Raw genomic sequence first — 22,537 nt, forward strand, 5'->3', positions numbered from 1 at the left:
TGCCACACTGTAAAGACTTGTTAGAACTCCAATCCAAGTTGAGCTTTGTTGGTGGCTTGTTTATATTTCTTTTTGTGAATGCTTGTGACATAATTGTTTTGTAAATATCATAACCCACACCTCAAGTTGTCCGTCATTATACACACATGCAACCTGTGTGCTTGGTGTAGTTATATTGTATAGATATATCAAGTGATAAATGACATCTGGTTGTAATCTGATATAATATCATATATGTATTTTGATATATTTGTCAATAGGCTGTAATGGACTTGTTATTAGATGCTGTGGAGGTTGTCATTCGTAATATGAATTATGTTACTGATATAAAGTGACAGTTTCTCTTACTTGCAATGTTCAATGATTTCTTAACACAAGATTGTTGAGTCAAAGTTGTAACATGATGTCATTTGGTTATAATTTGATACTATGTTGAGGCTGTGATATCCCACAGTGTGAACTGTCAAAGGCACTGCCGAGGTTGTTAATCACTTCTCCTCAGGTTGTCAACAGCCGCCATTAAGGTCGTAAATGAATCTCTACAATAAAAATCTGCTGCAATCCTATTGGGTTCAGTTACAGCTGTTAATGACTTCAAAATGCTTCACATTATATTGTTAAGATCATTATGTGTTCTGATAATACAATTTGTTTAGAAGCTGTGGTATCTGATAAAGTGAGTTGTCAAGGGTACTGCTGAGGTTATTAACCACTTCTCCTCAGGTTGTCAACAACCGCTGTTGAGGTTGTAAATAAATATCTGCAATAAAAATGTGCTATAATCCTGCTGGGTTTACTTAAAGCTGTTAATGACTTCAAAATGCCTCCCATTATATTGTTAAGTTCATCATATGTGCTGATAATATAATTTTTTTAAGAAGCCGTGGCATCCCATATAGTGAATTGTCAAGGATACTGCTAAGGTTGTTAAGCACTTCTCCTCATGTTGTCAATAGACGCCGTTGAGGTTGTTAATGGATTTGGTAGAGAGGATTGTGATATATACATATCATGTCACCATGGTTAGTATTTGTTTATCCAATTTTATTAAGCCTTCTTTTCTAGACATAATTCGGGTTTGAAATAAGAAATTTTGTAGTTATCAAAACACATGAATGCTATTACAACAACTTCATAACTAGGAAATGATGCCAATCATATTAATATAACTTAACATTCAGCTATCATTATATGATCAAATAAAAAAAACAAAATCTGAACTTTACTTTCAGCTGTCATTATGCTGTCAATTGAAAAAACAAAATGTGATGTTTATATTCAGCTGTCATTATGCTGTCAAATGAAAAAAACTAAATGCAATATATGCTGCTTGTTTATTTCTTCCTCTTGCTTTGGGAGTTTCCTCATAGCAAAGACAGCACTTGATCACTATGCAGGTTGTTCCTATGAGTTATAACTCACCACAAGCATCCAACCTTCAAGTCATGTGACTTCCTTGTCAATTTTGTCGTTTTTGTCAAATAGTGCTAGCTTCACTCTATAAAGAACTTGGTAGAAACAATCTCTTTGCAAAAACAAAACAAAAAAAAGGAACAACTTTAATAGTAGTGAATGACAAGTAATCAACAGGCATTAACAACCTTGACAGTAGTGAATGACAAGTAATCAACAAGCATTAATTGACAGTTTATCAAAACCAATTCTTTTTAGCGTTTTCATCATATCATATGTGTTAAGAAATCATTAATCACTGCAAGTAGGAGAAATTGTCACTTTATATCAGTAACATAATTTAGACTGCTAATGACAACCTCCATAGCTTCTGATAACAAGTCCATTACAGTCTATTAACAAGTACATTGAAATACAGATATGATATTATCTCATATTACAACCAAATATCATTTACCACTTGATATATATGTACAATGAAACTACACCAAATTTACATTTTATCTATAAGGTCCACAAATGTACACTCATCAAAGGTTACTGTGAATTTGATAACCCTTCCATTGTTTTCTTTTCCCATAATTGATGCTACCATTGTTCTAAATTCTTTATAAGATATGCCTTTCTTTATCATTTTTGTTCTCACACTACACCTCCAACATACTGCATTTCACCTTTTACACCATCAATAAATTGTCCCCCTATATAGAGGTAACAAAACAAATGTTTCTCACTTGAAGTTGCCATCCTTCATATCAACCTGTCACAATCACTCGTTAATAACAAGTCATACAGTTACATTAACAACCTTCGATGTACCCATTAACAAGACATTTAACCATCGCATTACAAGGGGTTATAACAATAAAAATCTGTCATTTTCATTCTTTTTCATCAGTAACACAGCATCAATCATCGAAAAACAGAGTATCATTCACCCAAAAACAGAGTATTACTTTATAACCCTAACCACACATAACAAAATCACACCTAAGATGATTAAAACCATATATGACTAAAATAAGCTTTCCTTGATAGTTCAAGTGAGTTAAATCACATCTTTAATACCCACACATCCACAGCCAATCAACCTTTCAAACCAACATTAAACTTGAGATTGGTTGTGTACAAAAGAAAAGAAATCTTGTCACTAATGAGACCTACAAAGAAGATAAAGAAAAAATATAGCTTGCCTGGAATAATGGAGCACCAGCACAGACCTCTGTTCCTTCTTTCAGAAGCTCTTCTTCCTCATACATGCAGCACCAGAAAGCTTTCCTTCTATTTTTTCTTTTTTCCATCAATAAGGGCATAACAGACTTTTTACAATTGCAATTTATTACACACAGGTCCCTGGGGACTTAGGAAGAATTTGGGGATTTCTAGGGACTTTATCTGAATTAATTCTCCTCTATGTGACCTGTGTATAATTTTTCCTTTAATTTATATTAAATTAAATATTAATTAATGTAATATTTTTTAGTTAAGCTAGATAACCTCCTTAAATATCAACTTATGAGGGCGGCTTCAAAATTCAGTATTAGCTGATGGTATTATATTGTTTACAACCATTTCATAATTTACAAACTGATCTGCAAGTAATCTTTTAAAAATGGCCGTTAATCTTTCGAAATTTACAACCAAGTTACCCATCACAAGGGAAATTTTATCCGTTTGGATTTTATAAAAATATTGGTCATTCTTTGTAAATTTTAAATTCATGATTTTTTTTTAAAATCACTTCCATAATTCTCATGCACGATTCTTCAAAATAATCAGCCCTGCCCCTCGGTTTTGAAAAATCAGATTGATCCATGAAGAAATTGGGAGTCTTCCTTATCATCGAATGCTTCATTTAGAGACGGAATAAGAGGAAAAATTATACTCTTTTGGTCTTTAATATAAGACTCATTTAGTTAATTTGATTAGATTAAGGAAGTTAGGTAAGTTAGTTAATTACAAGAAATTTGATATGTTTTTTCTAAAACACCATAATTATCTTTCTTAATACCCCTCTCACTTTTCTACTTGATTATGGTTGAGAAAGTGTCTATAGGAGTAATTTAGAGAAAATTGATAAATATGAAAAATGATTCTTATATTTAGGACCAAAACCAACTTAAGAATTAAATCATATATTAAGGACCGGAGGAGTATTATTTATTAAAAAGGGAGTACTTTAGGTATCATCGTTCGATTAATTTAAGAAAATTGTTAAAACAAAACTCCTAATTTATGTGTTTGAAATTTGTTTAAAAAGCCAATTACAGCATATTTTTAACCCCCGACTATTCCTCAGATGTGTACAGTTTAAAATATGTTACACACAACTGATGAAGATCTGCACCCACTCAAAAACCTGAATTTCTAGATATTGTTGGACAATAGGTTTTGCAATAGGAGATGTTTAAACAAATTTCCAATCAATTTATTTGTCTTTAGAAAAATGTAATACTCCTCATAGTTATTTAACTAACAAATTGGTATGATTTTCTTAAAATACTCTAATATAAAACATTGTGTTATCTACCAATTTATAAATTAAATAAATTAATTTGAGAAAAATAATAAAAATAAAAGATAAAATTATAAAATAGATTAAAATCTTATATTTAATTTCAAAACTACTACCTCTGGTTCTTAATAATTAATATAAGAATCAGTTAAATAATTTAAAAAATAAAAAAGTTATTAAATTATAGCATGTGTCACATAATATCTCTAAAATACTTATATTTCTTATTAGATTATATATTAATTTATAAACAAGACAAATTAGTTTGAATAAGAATGATAAATATAAATACTTTAAAGTAATTTATTAATTTTTTAACCACTCCAAATTATACAATTCTTAATTATAGTAGCATTTAATTAGTTTCGATATTCAAAACTACGAGTAAAAACGATCGCGGAAAATTTGCAGCTGACGGGTGACACATGGGTTGTTGGCTTTTTGCGCAGGAGGTGTTTGGAAAAGGAGAATACTTATGTCAAGTTCATTACGTCAAGTTTGTCCATTTATCCAATCATATCTTGCCACATGTATTATTTGGCCTCATCACCATTTAACCCCCACAATCCGTTTAATCCCCGTTAGTCGAGAAAAATTATTTTTAAAAAAAAGTTAAAAAAGAAACCTGGGCATCGTTTGTGCGATCCAACAAAACAAGGAAGCGATGGCCGGTGAAGAGCACTAGCAGCAAAGGGCGCACAGAGATTTTGTGGGTAAGAAAGACCGCTGCACAAATGGTATTGCTTCTGCGAGATTCTTTTGTTTTGATTTCTCAAGACTTCTTTGATTTTTGATTGGGAACAAAATTTTGCTTGTTAGATTTGCTGGGAGATGAACATAGCGTCCATGCGAATGCCTTTCTACTCCTTGAAAGTGCTTGAAAATATCCAGCATCCCACTATCTTGTAAGGATTTGTCGTTGTTTTGTTTATTTTTGTCAGAATAGGAATACACGTCTTCTATTCAAAGTATCTCGTGATTGATGGATTCTTCTTCTGAATTTTGAAAAGAACAAGAAAAACAAGTAAAATCCAGTAACTACCTATGTTCTAATAGCTAGATAAGCTGAGAAAAACTATACCCATTAACGGATTTGGTCATGGCACTGTTGAAATAGTACTAAGTGGAAGCTATTGAGAAGCAGCCCCTGCCACCGCCAGCAGTAGTAGCTACAGCGGCTTGCTTTGGATCCTTTAGATTCATAGATCATATGATCTAATTCTACCTAGAATTACATCAAATTAAATCATCAAACACAAGTGGCTTAGACTAGCAAGATTTACTTGTGTTAACACTATTAACAGTATGATTTTTTGCGTTAGATTTATGACTGGTAAGAACATGCATCTTTTGGTAGATTGCCATTGTTTTTGTCTTTCAGGACTAAAAGAAGCGTTTGATCCAGTACTTGCTGCTTTTCTTAAAATATAATTGTCATGCCTCATGTCACCATATGTTGGATGATTCAATATTTGTTGAGATCCCCTCCTCCAATCATTCCCACGCAGTAATTTGTGAGAAGTGAGGAATGCCCTGTATTAATTCAGATAAATGACTATTCTTATAACTTAAAATACCTTCTTTTTTTTTTATTCACAGATATAAGTGACATTGCCAAACTGAGGAATTAATGTTATTCATAGGTATAATCCATGAAAAGTATCAAAAGTAGTCATTTACTTGATTATATTCATCTTATTGTTAGTTATTGTTAGCTACTGCTTCCTTTCTTGTACAAATGCTATTTGGCTTTGAAACATTGTTTTGGTTCTCATTTTGCTCTGTGTCAGCATTTTTCCTAGAAGATGCGTCTTCTCTTCCAACATTGAGGAACTAGAAGGAATGTATGGCACAATCACGTCTTTATATTCATTTCTATTGTCACTAGCATTTTCATTTCCATTTAAATTATTTTGGCTAGCATCATTCCTATTTTCTGAGTTTGAGGATTTTTCTTTGTTTTGTTTTGATAGAGGGTCAGAGGAATGGACTTGACCTTGATTGGCATCTATGCCTTTATTAACACTTCCATCACTTGGTTTGCTCCATTTATTTACCCATTCTTTCCTAACACTAAATCCAACAAAACCAGCATATGCATTATAAAATCTATACGCATGTTCTTCACTTTCAAATTCCATGCCCACATATGGTGTTAAATCTGCTTGATTTACTTCATGTTCTGTAAAATATTTATATAATTAATATAGAAGTATATATTAAAAATAAGAAACAACAAGAAAAAAATGGGATAAACAAAACAAAAGGCAAGGGATTGTACTCACCAGCCATGGGCGTGATTTGAATGTCTACAGGAGAGGAAAAGAAAAACGTATGTACGCAACTGGCTGGATAAAAAAATTAAAAAGCAAACAAATTAATAAAATAATTGGCATAGGGAAGCTACATTGATTTCGACATACTGGATATCAAAAAGAAGTTTGACATGGTTCAAAGTCTTTCTCAATAAAATAATCAAAGAAACCCCAAGAAATCAAAACAATAGAATCGCAGTATCTTCAGGCAGCATGTTGTCTCACCCTTTGCCGTAAGTGCTCCTCTTCGCCGCCCGTCGCGTCCCTTGTTTGATGGATCAACAATGCTCTAGGGTTTTTTGACTTTTTTTTTTTTAAAACAATTTTTCTAGACTAACGGGGATTAAACGGATTGTGGGGGTTAAATGATGATGAGGCCAAATAATACATGTGGCAGGATATGATTGGATAAATGGACAAACTTGACGTAATGAACTTGACATAAGTATTCTCCTTTGGAAAAATATAAAATCATAATTTTAAAAATATTTTTACGAAATAAATATGCGTAGCGCCCATCAAGTCAAGGTCTTCCACCGCCCCCGCTTACGTCGACATCTTTTGTCTTTTTTTTTTCACGATGGAGATTTCTCAAACCCGATGCCTTCAAATTCAACAAAGGCGTGCTCCTTCGGGACCGCATTGCTGACGAGCACGTCATGCTCAACACTCAAAACGCTGGCGTTTTGAGTGCTGAAAAGTGTAGGACTTCTTTTTTTGTTTTTTTTGTCTCTCTTTGTTCACAAAAAAAAAAGATATTTATGATCTTTAATATAAGGGTTTATTTAAATTTTATTTTAATCTTAAATATAATATTTTAATCCACTTTATTTATCATATTTATCTATTTTTTCTCAAAGTAGTCATTATAATAATGATAGTTTTAACCAATATATTTAATTAGTAAGAATATTTTAGAAAAGGCAACACCTATTTATTATAAATAACTAATTTAAATTAATCTAGTCAAATTAATCAATTAACTCTCATATTAACGACTAACAGTATTATATATTAAAATTATTTTTGGATTAAGTTTCATCAAATACTCAAATAATTTATCATGTGCATTCAATAAAAATACTAGATGTATCTAAAAAAATATTTTAAATCGTTGGATGAATCACAAAATATTTTAGAATACTAGATACATTTGATAAAATATTTGTGTGATGGATGAATCAAAAAATATTTTTAAAATGCTGAACTTGCTTGAAAAATAATTTAAGGTGTTAAATAATTGTAACAGAAAATACTTTAAAATGTGGGATATATCTTAAAAAAATATTTTAGTGTGTTTGGTGAAACTGAAAGTTAAATCAAAAATAATTTGTATGCATATTTTTTTAATAAAACAGATAAAAAAGAGGGGGGAGTAAGATTCCACTACTCAGCAGTCAAAACGCTGGCGCTTTAGGGTCTGTTTGGTTTGAGGGGAGGGAAGGGGAGGGAGGGGTAGGAGAGGAGAGGAGAGGTTTTATCCTCACCTTGTTTGGTTTGATTAAAAAGGAGGAGAGGGGAGGGTATTTAATGATCCCTTGTTTGGTTCAAGGAGGGGAGGGGAGGGATAGTAATAATCAATTTACCATTTTACCCTTACATATTAGTTTATGTTTTTTATTGATATATTATATAAATTAATTTACATCTTAATTTAAATTATATAATTTAATAAAAATTCAGTCTTATCATGTTAATATGTGTATTAAAAAATTGGTATAGTAATTTTTTATTCTAATTAATATAATAATATATTTAAAATAATCAAATTAACAAATTTTATATGCTCTAAGAAAAATGAAATTTTATTTTCTTTAGGCTATCTTTTTTTCCAGCTTTAAAATATATTTAATAAATAATATATTTATAAAAAACAATTAATTTTATATATTATATTTTTTTATTTAAATAATTTTTTATTTTTAAATAATTTTTATAATATATTTTTAATTATAATAATGTATTTATTTTTTATTTTTTACTTAGGATAATATATTTTTTATTTGAAATAAATATTATAATAATATATTTTATGGGTAGGAGTGGAATATTAAAAAAACCATAAGGGCATAATGGTCCAAAATTTTGGCTCCCCTCCAAAAACCCCCAATTTGGAGGGGAGCCAAAATGGGGAAGGGGAGGGGAGGGGACATTTTAGCTCCCCTCCCCTCCAAAATTTTTAACCAAATGAGAGGAAGGGCTCCCCTCCTCTCCCCTCCCCTCCCCTCCAACCAAACACACCCTTAAGTGTTGAGCACGCCGTGCAGACGCGTGCTGCTTCCCCACTTTCAACAAACCTGTGGGGCTTTGCTCACCTGGGATTCGCCCATCAAAATTCAAACCTACCATCTGGAATCCCAAGTTATTTCATAATTAACTATATCCATATAATTAAATAATCAATTTATAATTTATAAAATTACGAGTTTAAATCTTATTATCAATATAAAGATTTTGTTAGTGAATGATTTATAAATATTTTTTGAATCTAAAGACATATCCTAGTTTGGTGAAATTGTGAGACTCAATTCAACTAAATATTTTTTATATAAAAAAACTGTATTCATGTCACATCATTAAATTAAATAATTCCCTATAATTGGATTCCACTTCCAGGTGGCTTAAACCTTTGAAGTCAAACTTGGGAGTGCTGAGGTGAGATTCCATTCTATCTCTTTGTATCAGTAACAAATACTCCTCTTATCCTTAATATAGGATCTAATTTTTAAGTCAGTTTTGGTATTAAATATAAGACCTATTTTTTATATTTATCAATTTTTTTTCTAAATTATCTTTATAGATATTTCCTCAACCATAATCAAGTAGAAGAGGAAGAGTGATATTAAAAAAAATAATTATAGTGTTTTAGAAAAAAATATATCACTTTTCTTATAATTAATTAACTTACCTAATCTTTTTAATCTAATCAAATTAATTAAATAAATTTTATATTAAGATCCACAAGAGTATTAAAACTCCATGTCATCTTTCCTTCAAAGGATTTACTCCCTTCTGCGCTTTCCGTTCACCGGGAAATATGCTTATACTGGCCATTATCGGTTCCCCAGACACTGTCAATCAAGCAATTAATGATGTTTTTGGACCTTCGGGTTTATCTTTCACTTTCCACTACGGGGCCCACTCTAATGGCCTTGACTTGCTTTTCTGAGTCGTCAGGCAAGTTCGAGGTGCATCCCTTGTGTCTTCATCTTCTTGGAGCAATAATTTGGTGAGTAAAACAAGAACCTGTAAGCAAATCCAATTGCTTGCCAAAATGCCGCATTACTTATACTCCATTTTCTTCTTCTGTTTCTCTTTTATTGTTCTGAGTGATGCTGAGACTAATAAGTCTCGTCTCTATGATCAAGAATATGCAGTCGTACTGAATGTGAAAGTTGAAACAATCAGTAAAATGTTGCATATAGGAAAAATTATCTGCACAAAACATTATTCAGATACGAGTGTCTAATTTGTACATAAGGATAATTGTGCGATGAGAGGATGTGACATAAGGAAACATAATTGCATATGGTAAAAGATAGATTGCATATAAAAAAAAATTAACTTGAATACTGAAAAACTTAAGTTGTGTAAAATCGTTAGGTATTATTTACTAATTAAATTCTCAATCATGAGGGGTTTATTCCCAATTTTCCCTTATTCTTTTTGTTGTTTTTTTCTGTATTTTTTTGTTGCTCTGTTTGTCTTTTGGATTTTTTTTGTTTCTTTTTTTTTTTTGGCTGTTTCTGGTTGCTCCTGTTCTATTTTCTTTTGGATACTTTGTATTCATTTTTTGGTATTAATAAAATGTTTCTTATGCGAGAATGTAGTAAAATACATACCAAGAACTAAGAAGTTTCATTACAATTACTAATTTATGTTTTGGCTATAATCAATTACAAGGCAAAAACCCAGCTATATTCTTCCTGTCATATTTACAATATTTTTTTTAATTTTATTTCTAAGTCATAATTCTAACTTTCTTATATAGATGTATAAATTTCTAAGTTATAGTATTGAGTATCAAAATTAGTTAAAATTGGTTAAAGATAATAAAAATATATAAAAATATATTTCAAAATATCATTATTTATAAACAGAGTTAGTGAAAGAGAGAATGAGCATAGAAACAAAGATAAGAAAGACATATACAGTAATTAATAAAAAGTATGAAATATTTAGACATTTTCAAAGTGTTGTTTGTATAATCGAGTTAAAAAATAGAAGTTTATTAAAAAAAACAAAAAAAGAATCGGAGAGAATATTGCAATCTAACAAACCCCTTTCCAACCGCATTCACCAGAAAGCTCTGGCAGCAAGTGGGGCTAAGCTGACAGCAGTCTTGTTCAGAATGAAACTTGTCATAATCAGTTAATTGCAATGGAGAAAACTTGAGTTCTTGGATGGTGAAGGAGACCGTCTGTATCAATCACTCTCCAACCAATGCTTGTCCAATATACTACCTCTGATTTAATTATAAGACGTTATTTATAAACTATAAATGAGATCTTATAATTAAAACGAAATGTGATATTTTTTTAGTTTTAAAATAAGAAAAATAGTATTAAAAAACCTGTTGAAATAAAAAAAAACTATATACAGAAAGCCGTTCATAAAAATTATTGTCAAAACATATACTAATATTATTATGGGTTTCTATTTACAATTTTTTTATTTTAAAGGTTTTTTAACATTTTTCCTTTAAAATATAACACTCATTTTATAATATAATTTAGATTTGGAAGAATATTATTTTCTCTTATAAATAATTTGATTGGACTTATTTGAGAATATGTGTGTGTTTGTTTAATTTTCTAAATTACAGTATCAATCATTCCATTCATGATGAAATGGTGATAGACGTTAGGAATGTTTTTCAATCACTTATAATGATTTAATTTAATAAGATATGTTCGTTTTGGATAAAATCAATTTTAAATATGTTCTTCTATTTAGTTAAAACTAATTAAATTGATATTAAATTAAATATTAATTAAAGTAATATTATTTAGTTAAGCTAGGTAACCTCGTTAGATATCACAACTTATAAGGGCGGCTTCAAAATCCACTATGAGCTGATGGTATTATATTATTTACAACCTAACTTATAAAGTTTACAACCAACTATAATCACAAGGGAAATTCTATCCATTTGGATTTTATAAAGATATTGGTCATTCTTTGTAAATTTTAAATTCATGATTTTTTTTCAAAATAATTAATTTTCTTCCGTAATTCTCATGCACGATTCCTCGGATTAATCTGCCTTGCTCCTGGATTTTGAAAAATCAGATTGATGGATGAAGAAATTAGGAGTCTTCCTTATCGTTGAATGCTTTATTTAAAGACAGAATAAGAGAAAAAATCATATTATTTATTAAAAAGGGAACACCGTAGATATCATCGTTTGATTAATTTAAGAAAATTTTAAAACAAAACTCCCCATTATATGTTTGAAATTTGTTTAAAAAGCCAATTACAATATATATTTAGCACCAACTGTTCTTCACATGCGTACAACATATTTTTAACTGTTTGTATAACTTAAAATACGTCATACAGAACTGAAGAAGAGTCGAACCTGAATTTCTAAATACCGTTAGACAATAAATTTTGCAATAGGAGATGTTTGAACAATTTTCCAATCAATTTATTAGTCTTTAGAAAAATGTAATACTCCTAAAAGTCATTTAACTAAAAAATATTCCAATGTAATATTATGTTATCTACCAGTTTATAAATTAATTTGAGAAAAATAACACAAACAAAAGATAAAATCATAAAATAGATTAAAAATCTTATATTTAAGATAAAAACTATTGCCTCCGGTTCTTAGTAATTAATATAAAAACCAGTTGTATAATTTAAAAAAATTAATAAAATTGTTAAATTACTTAATTATAGCATTTGTCACATAATATTTCTAAAATACTTATATGTCCTATTAGATTATATATTAATTTATAAGTGAAACAAATTAATTTGAATAAAAATGATAAATATAAATATAAATACTTTATTTTTAATCAATCCAAATTATTCAATTCTTAAATATAGTACTACTTCTAGTTCTTAATATAAGAGTTAGTTTACTAATTTGAATAAATAAAAAAATTACTATGTTAATTAGATGTAATAAATAGATGTTATTTTTTCTAAAATATCCTTGCTAATCAAGTATATTAGCTAGAACTACTGTTATTATAAAAAATATCTTTAAAAAATAAATAAATATAATATACAAAATAAATTAAAATCTTATATTTAAAATTAAAATTAAAATAAGGATTCGCATGCAATTAGCTCCGATATTAAAAAACTGTGAGCGACGACGAAGGCAGAAAATGTGCAGCTGAGGAGTCACAAGTGGTTTGTTGGCTTTTTACGCAAGTCAAGGTCTTCCCCTCCCTCCCCACCTTCCCCCCAAAAACGTCAACATCTTTTGTGTTTCTTTCACGGTGGAAGTTTCCCAAACGTGATGCCTTCAACTTCAATAAAGGCGTGCTCCTTCCCCACTTGACTTTTAACAAAGCTGTGGGCCTCCCTTATCTGGGGTTCCTTGTCATATCATCTAGAATTCCAAGTTGCTTCATAATTAACTAAATTTATGATTGGTCTAGTTATAAAGAGTCAGTTGGCTCTCTTGACTTTGAACCAGATTCATCTAAATTTTTTTAAAAAATAAAAACCTATATTCATATCACATCAATAAATAATTCCCAATAATTTGATTTCACGTGGGCTTGAACCTTTGAATTCAAACTTGGAGTGCCGAGACCAGATTCCATTCGATCTCCCTGTGCCAGTAACAAATAAAAAAGGGGAAACCCAGGTTCCAGGCCCTATAGTTTTGGTCAACTTTGGTCAAGGTCCCTGAAGTTTGTTTTTTAAAGAATTGGTCCCTCAAATTTAGAACGGTTAACTTAAACTGTTAGTCCTTCTGCTTGTTAATGGTGCTGATGTGCACTCTCGGTGTTAATGATGATCATGTGGCATGATTAGGTGGCAAAAAAGAATGAGTTGGCGTGATCATTTGTTCTCTGTTCTCTCTCTTTCCTTGTCTTTCTTTTTTGGTTATTTGTATTTCTAAATTGTGTATTGCGTTTTTGTATCCTCTCTCGTTCTGAAATTGGTTACTGGCATCATAGACTATATTTGCATGTAAAAGAAGTTAAGTTGTGCACTGAAAAAATTAAGTTGCACGAAATTCTTAAGTAACATTTACTAATTAAATTTTCAATTAGGAATTTATTCCCAATTTTTTCTTGTTCTTCTTGTTCTTTTTTTTCTGTATTTTTTTGCTCAGTTTGTATTTTGGATTTTTTTTATTTCTGGTTGTTAATAGTCGCTATTGAGGTTGTAAATGGATCTTCACATTAAAATCTTACTATAATCCTATTGGATTTAGTTAAAATTCTTAATGATATCAAAAAGCTTTCCATTTTAGTGTTAAAGTTGTTGTATTATACTATTTGGTTATAATTTACTCTTATGCAGAGGTTATATAATTCTATAAAGTAAGTTGTTAACGGCTACTGCTTAGATTGTTAATGCCCTCTCATTCGGTTGTTAATATTCGCTGTTGAGATTGTAAATGGATATTCGCATTAAAATATTACTATAATCCTATTGGATCTAGTTAAAATTCTTAATGATATCAAAAAGCTTCTCATTTTAGTGTTAAAGTTGTTGTATTATATTATTTGGTTATAATTTACTCTTATGTAGAGGTTATATAATTCTATAAAGTAAGTTGTTAAAGGATACTGCTAGGGTTGTTAACGCCTTCTCATTAGGTTGTTAATAGTCGCTGCTGAGGTTGTAAATCGTAATGACAGAGCAAATGTGAATCTAGAATATGAGGGGCAGTAATGTCATTTTACAAAACGAAAATATTACTCTGAGATCCCTTGGGACCTGTCAGTGATTTTGACATTTCGTGGGACCTCAGAGTAATAAATTGCCTTCTGTGGGACCTGTTAGTGATTTTTCCTTTTTTTTATTTCTGGTTGCTACTGTTCTATTTTTTTAGATACTTTGTATTCATTCTTTAGTATAATAAAATGTTGCTTTTGTTAGAATGTTGTAATACATACTAAGAATTAAGAAGTTTCATTACAACTACCAATTTATGTTGAGGCTTTAACCAATTAAAAGGCAAAAGCCCAGCGATACTTCTCCTGTTATATTGATTAAAAATAATAAATATATAAAAATATATATTTTTATTTACGGAGGGTGTGAGTGAAAGCGAGAATAAGTAGAAAAACAAAGATAAGAGAGACATACAATTAATTAAAAAATATATTAAATATTTAAAAATTTTAAAAGTGTAGCTTATACAATCCAGTTAAAAAATTGAAGTTTATATTTTTTTTTTTTTTAAAAAAGAAAGATTGGAGAGAATATTGCCATCTAACAAATCACTTTGACACCTTCCAATCGTGGCAGTGACAGTGGTCTTGCTCAGGAGCAGACTTACCACAGGGAGTCGTTGGATGAAACTAAATTATAGTTTGAAAAATAACTTTTGAAAAATAGATTTTGGAAAGAACAGATTTTATGAAAAAATAATTTAGAGAAGTGAGAGTGTTTAGATAGTTGTTATCAGAAACACTTCTTATATATACAAATTACTAAAAAAGACATACGTTAATATGAGAATTATATAAAAGATAGATTTATGATATATTTTAATTTGAAGGAATAAAATTGTTAATAATATATTTTTTACCAACATAATTAATAATACATAAGATAATATAATTAATAAATAATTAATATGTGTATATATATTTATAAGATATAAGATTAAATATGTTTATAAAAAAATAATTAAATGATGTTAAAGTCATATTATTGTTGACATCTACTCTGACAGGCACAATCATACTCTCTAATTTGAATCAAAAGTAGAATGGATTCACTTTTCTTGAAATCATAGTATTTTTAGCCTAAACCATAGTTTCGAATTATTTTTCTAAAATTGATGTTGTTTGGGTAACATTCCACCCAAACCATAGTTTTGGAGGGCACCCAAACAAGCCCATAATCATTTAATTGCAATAGAGAAAACTAATGCTTGAGTTGTTGCATGGGTTTGGATACTCTCAAAATTCTTTTCTCTCTTTTTTCTTCTTAGTATCTGTTTTCTACCATTACATCAAATAATAAATGGTTGAGATTTCATATTTTATAAAACTGTTATTATAACATTACATAAATAGAAGACAGAAGGTGGATATCTACTTTTTAAAATATAAAATCTGAACTATCTGTTATTTAGTCTAGCAGTGGAAATGAGATTTTTTTTAAAAAAAAGAAGAAGAAATAAGGATTTTGAGAGGATCCAGACCCGTTCTTGCATTGCGAAGGAGACCATTGGTATCAATCAATTTCCAAACAAAACCTATCCAATATATTTTTTCAGTTCTAAATATAAGATTTATTTTATAATATAATTTATGATCAGAACAGTATCATTTGCAGCTATAAATAATTCGATTGGACTTATTTGAGGATATATATATATGTTTAATCTTTTAAATTCCAATATCAATGATTCCATTCATGGTGAAATTGTGATAGATGTTAGGAATGTTTTTCAATCACTTATAATGATTTAATTTAATAAGATATGTTCGTTTTGGATAAAATCAATTTTAAATATGTTCTTCTATTTAGTTAAAACTAATTAAATTGATATTAAATTAAATATTAATTAAAGTAATATTATTTAGTTAAGCTAGGTAACCTCGTTAGATATCACAACTTATAAGGGCGGCTTCAAAATCCACTATGAGCTGATGGTATTATATTATTTATAACCATTTCATAATTTAAAACCTGATTTGCAAGTGATCTTTAAAAATTACAGTTAATCTTCCGAAATTTACAACCTAACTTATAAAGTTTACAACCAACTATGATCACAAGGGAAATTCTATACATTTGGATTTTATAAAGATATTGGTCATTCTTTGTAACTTTTAAATTCATGATTTTTTTCAAAATAATTAATTTTCTTCCATAATTCTCATGCACGATTCCTCGGATTAATCTGCCTTGCTCCTGGATTTTGAAAAATCAGATTGATGGATGAAGAAATTAGGAGTATTCCTTATCATCGAATGCTTTATTTAGAGACAGAATAAGAGGAAAAATCATATTATTTATTAAAATAGGAACACTTTAGGTATCATCGTTTGATTAATTTAAGAAAATTGTTAAAATAAAAATCTCCATTTATGTATTTGAAATTTGTTTGAAAAGCTAATGACAAGATATTTTTAGCCCCAACTATTCTTTAGATGTATACAACATATTTTTAACTGTTTGCATAGTTTAAAATATGTTACACACAACTGAAAAAGAGCTGTGCCCACTCAAAAACCTGAATTTTTAAATACTGTTGGGCAATAAATTTTGCAATAGGAGATGTTTAAACAATTTTCCAATCAATTTATTAGTCTTTAGAAAAATTTAATACTCCTGCAAGTTATTTAACCAACAAATTGATATGATATTCCTAAAATATCCAATATAACATTATGTTATCTACCAATTTATAAACTAAATAAATTAATTTGAAAAAAATAATAAAAATAAAATTGTAAAATCATAAAATAGATTAAAATTTTATATTTAAGATAAAATCTATTACCTCCATTCTTAATAACTAATATAAGAACCAACTGAATCATTTGAAAAAATTACGAAAGTTATTAAATTACTTAATTATAGCATGTGTTACATAATACTCCTTTCGTTCCTTATTATAAGATATATTTTTTGAATGGGTTGACTCTTTTTATAAGACTCTCTTTAAGTTTGTCTGAGCATTTAATATATTATTACCTATTTTATCATTAATTTAATGTATTTAATATATTCTCTTTTTCATTTATCTCACTATTACTCTCTTACATTTGTCCATTTACATATAAGGGTATATTTGAAAAAAATTACATTTGCTACATATTAATTGTTTCTGATTAATTTTAATTATTTTTTTAACCGACACAGTTTAATTAAAATGATCTTATAATAAGAAACAGAAGAAATATCTCTAAAATACTAATATGTTTTATTAGATTATATATTAATTAGTAAGTGGTATAAATTAATTTTAAAAATAATAAATATAAATATTTTAAAATAATTTAGTACTTTTTTTTTAATCACTTTAAATTATTCAATTCGTAAGTATAGTATTTAATTAGTTCCTATATTCAAAAAACTATGCTTAAGAAAGCAGAAAATCTGCAGCTGAGGAATCACATCACAGATGGGTTGTTGGCTTTTTGCGCAAGTCAAGTCTTCCACTGTCCCCGCTTACGTCGACATCTTTCACGGTGGAAATTTCCCAGACGTGATGCCTTCAACTTCAACAAAGGCGTGCTCCGGGCCCACTTGACTTTTTTTAACAAACATGTGGGCTTCACTCATCTGGGGTTCGTTGTCATCAAACGCGGATTCCAAGTTGCTTCATAATTACCTATTATTTAAAAAAAATTAAGATTATAAATTTGAATCTATGGAAGAGGCATGCCCTGTAGGTTTTTTTTTAAAAAAACCTATATTCACGTCACATCACTAATAATTCCCTGTAACCTGACTCCACGTGGGTTTGCACGTTTGAAGTCAAACTTGGGAGTGCCGAGATTCCATTCGATCTCTCTCTATCAGTAACAAGGATAAAAACTCCATGTTATCCTTCCTTCAAAGGATTTACTTTCTTTCTGCACTTTTCCGTTCAACAGGAAATATGCTTATGATGGCCATTATCAGTTGCCCAGCCAGCATCAATCAAACAATTAATGATGATTTTGGACTTTGGTTTATCTTTCACTTTCCAGTAGGGGGCCACTCGAATGGCGTTGATTCTCTTTTCCAAGTCGTCAGGCAAGTTCGATGATTGTAACGTGCAGGTGCATCTCTTATATCTTCATCTTCTTGGAGCAATAATTTGGTGAGTAAAACAATAGCTTGTAAGCAAACCCAATTGCTTGCCAAAATGCCAGATTACTTATACTCCATTTTCTTCTTCTTCTGTTGCTTTTTTGCTGTTCTAAGTGATGCTGAGACTAATATGTCTCATCTCTATGATCAAGAACATGCAGTCCTACTGAACATAAAACAACACCTTCATCCATTCCTCGATCAGTGGGCCCCATCGGATTCCTCTCATTGTTCTTGGCCTGGCATCAACTGCACCCATGATTCTGTCACAAAATTAGATTTTGGTGACTGGAACATCACCAAAACGATGCCTCCTTTCCTCTGTGACCTTAGAAATCTCACCCTTATTGATTTTCAGCTTAATTATTTCCCTGGGGAGTTCCCAAAATTTCTCTACAATTGCTCCAAGCTTGAGTACCTAGACCTCTCCCTGAACAACTTTTCGGGTCCGATTCCAAATGACATTGACCGATTAGCCAAACTGCGTTTCCTTAATCTTGGTGAAAATGAATTCTCTGGCAGCATACCAGCCGGCATCGGAAGGTTGAAGGAGCTGAGAAGTCTTCAACTTCACATGTGTGAGTTTAGCGGCAGTATCCCTGATGAAATAGGCTACTTGTCCAATCTTGAATTGCTATACTTGTGGGGAAACAAGAATTTGATTGGGAAAATTCCAGAAAGTATTGGAGAACTGGTCAATTTGGTGGAATTGGATTTATCACAGAATGGCTTAAGTGGGCAAATCCCCAGTGGTGTGTTTTCTCTGAAGAATCTCAGCATATTGTATCTTTGGAAAAACAGCCTATCTGGGGAAATACCTACAAAAATTGAAGCTTTGAATCTGACTATACTTGATGGCAAAAATCCCAGACGGTTTAGGAAAGCTCAAAAAACTGACAGGCTTGAGTTTGGATATGAATCAACTATCAGGAGAGATACCTGAAAGCCTTGCTCATCTGCCAGCTCTAGTAGATTTCATGGTTTTCCAAAACCATCTATCAGGCACTCTTCCTCCTTACTTCGGTCGTTATTCGCCACTCGAAACCTTCCAGGTTGCAACCAATCAATTGACAGGAAAATTGCCAGAGGATTTATGTTACAAGGGCAAGTTAGTTGGTGTAAGTGCTAATGACAACAATCTAAGTGGGGAGCTGTCAGAATCACTAGGGAGCTGCAATAGCCTGCAATACTTGTTTCTTGATAATAATAGTTTTTTCGGCAAAATCCCTGGCGGCCTTTGGACATCACAGAATTTGGTGGCTTTAATGGTCAACAACAATGAGTTCACCGGCGAACTACCTCAAAGATTGGCTTGGAATCTTTCAAGTTTGTCCATCAGCAACAATCAATTCTCTGGTAGAATTCCGACAGGAGTATCTACCTGGAAGAATCTGATCGAGTTTAAAGCTAGTAAGAATTTCTTCAATGGAAGTATTCCGCAAGAGCTTACGACTCTTCCTAAGCTAACAAAATTGTTGCTTGATCAAAACCAGCTAACAGGGCCACTTCCATCAGAAATCATATCTTGGAAATCTCTCAATGCCCTAAATTTAAGCCACAATCAACTCTCTGGACAAATCCCATATTCTTTTGATAGCTTACCTGTCTTAGGACAATTAGATTTGTCAAATAATCAGCTCTCCGGTCATGTTCCACCTCAACTTGGTAAATTGTCAATGACCCTCACAAACCTCAATCTCTCCTCAAATTTTTTCACTGGGAAGATTCCTCGTGAATTTGAAAACCTTGTCTATTCCGATAGCTTTCTAAACAATTCTGGTCTCTGTGCTAATACCAAAAGGTTAAACCTTCCCTTGTGCAATTCTGGTTCTGACCTTCAAAGATCAAGCAACAGATCATCTGTGTCTCTTGCTTTGATCATAGGCCTAGTGATAGTGGCCTCTTTAGCAACCTTCTTGAGTTTACTCTTAATTATTAGAGTATACAAATCAAGAAAGCAAGAACTAGAAACTTCATGGAAGTTGACTTCCTTTCACAGGTTTAGTTTCAGTGGAATGAACATTGTATCATCACTGACAGATGACAATATTATAGGCAGAGGTGGGTTTGGTACAGTATATCAAGTCCCTATAGACGGTTTAGGCTATGTTGCTGTAAAGAGGATAATGAACAACAAGAAGTGGGATCAGAAACTTGAGGATGCATTCCTAGCAGAAGTTAAGATTTTGAGCAATATTCGTCACAACAATATTGTGAAGCTGTTGTGTTGTATTTCAAGCGAGGATTCTTTGATGCTTGTGTATGAATATCTAGAAAACAATAGCCTTGACCGTTGGTTGAGCAAGAAGAATAGGTTAAACCATAATGTTATTCTTGATTGGCCAAAAAGATTGCAGATAGCCATAGGAGCTGCACAAGGTCTAACCTATATGCACAATGATTGCTTCCCTCCGGTCATTCATCGTGATATTAAAATAAGTAACATCCTTTTGGATTCGGAATTCAATGCAAAAGTCGCAGACTTTGGTCTAGCAACAATGTTGATCAAGCCAAGTGAACTCACCATGTCAGGTGTAGCTGGATCATTTGGCTATATTGCTCCAGGTGAATTACTTGCACCATATTTATATATCTTTTATGTCTTTATATGCTTATATAGCTTTCAATCTAACATGAATTTTCACTTTGAAATGCAGAATATATTCAAACAGGAAAAATCAATGAAATGATCGATGTGTATAGCTTTGGGGTGGTGTTGCTGGAACTAACAACTGCAAAAGAAGCAAATTACGGAGATGAACACTCATCTCTCGCAGACTGGGCATGTCGCCATGTGCAGTTGGGTGGAGATGTAGAAGAAGTTCTAGATGACGAAATTAAGGAAGCATGCTATATGGATGAAATATGCGGCGTGTTCAAGCTTGGTGTGATGTGTACTGCAATACTACCAGCCAGTAGGCCTTCTATGAAGGAGGTTCTGCAAATATTGCTTCGTTGCAGGGACCCATTTGGTTATGGAGAAAGGAGTCCTGGAATCTTTCATGTTGTCCCTCTGTTAAAGAATTCCAAGAGGGAAAGTAGATTGGATATTGATGATGATTTATAGCATCATTGACCTCACAATTGAAGTAAATCCTTTCAGGTGATGTAGGAAGAAGACAAACAACATCAGTTTCTACAAAGTTAGAATCTGGTGTCAGTGGAAGTAAAAGAACAACTGCTTTAGATTCTTGTGACTTGAGAGCATGGAATGATCAGATTTTGTTTCCACTTCAACCTGCAAATAGCTTAGAAGTGAGAAATGATTCTTGACCTTCACAAGAAGTGAATAATTTCTTCATGTGACTAAATTGGATATTGATGATGATTTATAGCATCATTGACCTCACAGTTGAAGTAAATCCTTTCAGGTGATGCAGGAAGAAGACAAACAACATCAATTTCTACAAAGTTAGAATATGGTGTTGGTGGAAGTAAAAGAACAACTGCTTTAGATTCCTGTGGCTTGAGAGCATGGAATGATCAGATTTTGGTTCCACTTCAACTTCCAAATAGCTCAGAAGTGAGAAATGATTTTTGACCTTCAGGAGAAGTGAATAATTTCTTCTTGTAGCTAGATTGGATATTAATGATGATTTATAGCATTATTGACCTCACAGTTGAAGTAAATCCTTTCAGGTGATGCAGGAAGAAGACAAACAACATCAGTTTCTACAAAGTTAAAAATCTAGTGTCCGTGGAAGTAAAAGAAAACTGCTTTATATTCTTATTTTGGTTCCACTTCAACTTCCAAATAGCTCATAAGTGAGAAATGATTCTTGACCTTCACAAGAAGTGAATAATTTCTTCATGTAACTAGATTGGATATTGATGATGATTTATAGCATCATTGACCTCACAGTTGAAGTAAATCCTTTCAGGTGATGCAGGAAGAAGACAAACAACATCAGTTTCTACAAAGTTAGAATTTGGTGTTAATGGAAGTAAAAGAACAACTGCTTTAGATTCTCGTGACTTGAGAGCATGGAATGACTAGATTTTGCTTCCACTTCAGCTTTCAAATAGCTCAGAAGTGAGAAATGATTTTTGACCTTCACGAAAAGTGAATAATTTCTTCATGTAACTAGATTGGATATTAATGATGATTTATAGCATCACTGACCTCACAGTTGAGGTAAATCCTTTCAATTGATACAGGAAGAAGATAAACAACATCAGTTTCTACAAAGTTAGAATCTGATGTTGGTGCAAATAAAAGAACAACTACTTTAGATTCTTGTAACTCGAGAACATGGAATGATCAGATTTTGGTTCCACTTCAACTTCCAAATAGCTCAGAAGTGAGAAATGATTTTTGACCTTCAAGAGAAGT

At 31.1% G+C, this 22,537-nt stretch overlaps 1 long non-coding RNA gene and 1 pseudogene across 3 annotated transcripts; both read left to right on the top strand.

Moving 5' to 3' along the window:
* The first annotated feature begins 4,581 nt into the window (after nt 1-4,581).
* On the top strand, nt 4,582-5,976 carry LOC114737332 (uncharacterized). Of its 3 annotated transcripts, none has more exons than XR_003739422.1 (4): nt 4,582-4,665; nt 4,748-4,833; nt 5,528-5,772; nt 5,902-5,976. It is a non-coding gene; the product is annotated as an uncharacterized LOC114737332 (long non-coding RNA). The 3 variants fall into 3 exon arrangements; XR_003739423.1 differs by having other exon boundaries at nt 5,719-5,772; XR_003739421.1 differs by having other exon boundaries at nt 5,528-5,970.
* A 12,256-nt stretch (nt 5,977-18,232) lies between these two features.
* Nucleotides 18,233-22,333, top strand: LOC114737327 (receptor-like protein kinase 5; annotated as a pseudogene).
* The last annotated feature ends 204 nt before the right edge of the window (nt 22,334-22,537 follow it).

Source organism: Neltuma alba, unplaced genomic scaffold (genome assembly GCF_004799145.2).
Source record: "Neltuma alba isolate B1F8T4 unplaced genomic scaffold, ASM479914v2 tig00013430_pilon, whole genome shotgun sequence".
In the NCBI taxonomy this organism is placed as follows: Eukaryota; Viridiplantae; Streptophyta; class Magnoliopsida; order Fabales; family Fabaceae; genus Neltuma; species Neltuma alba.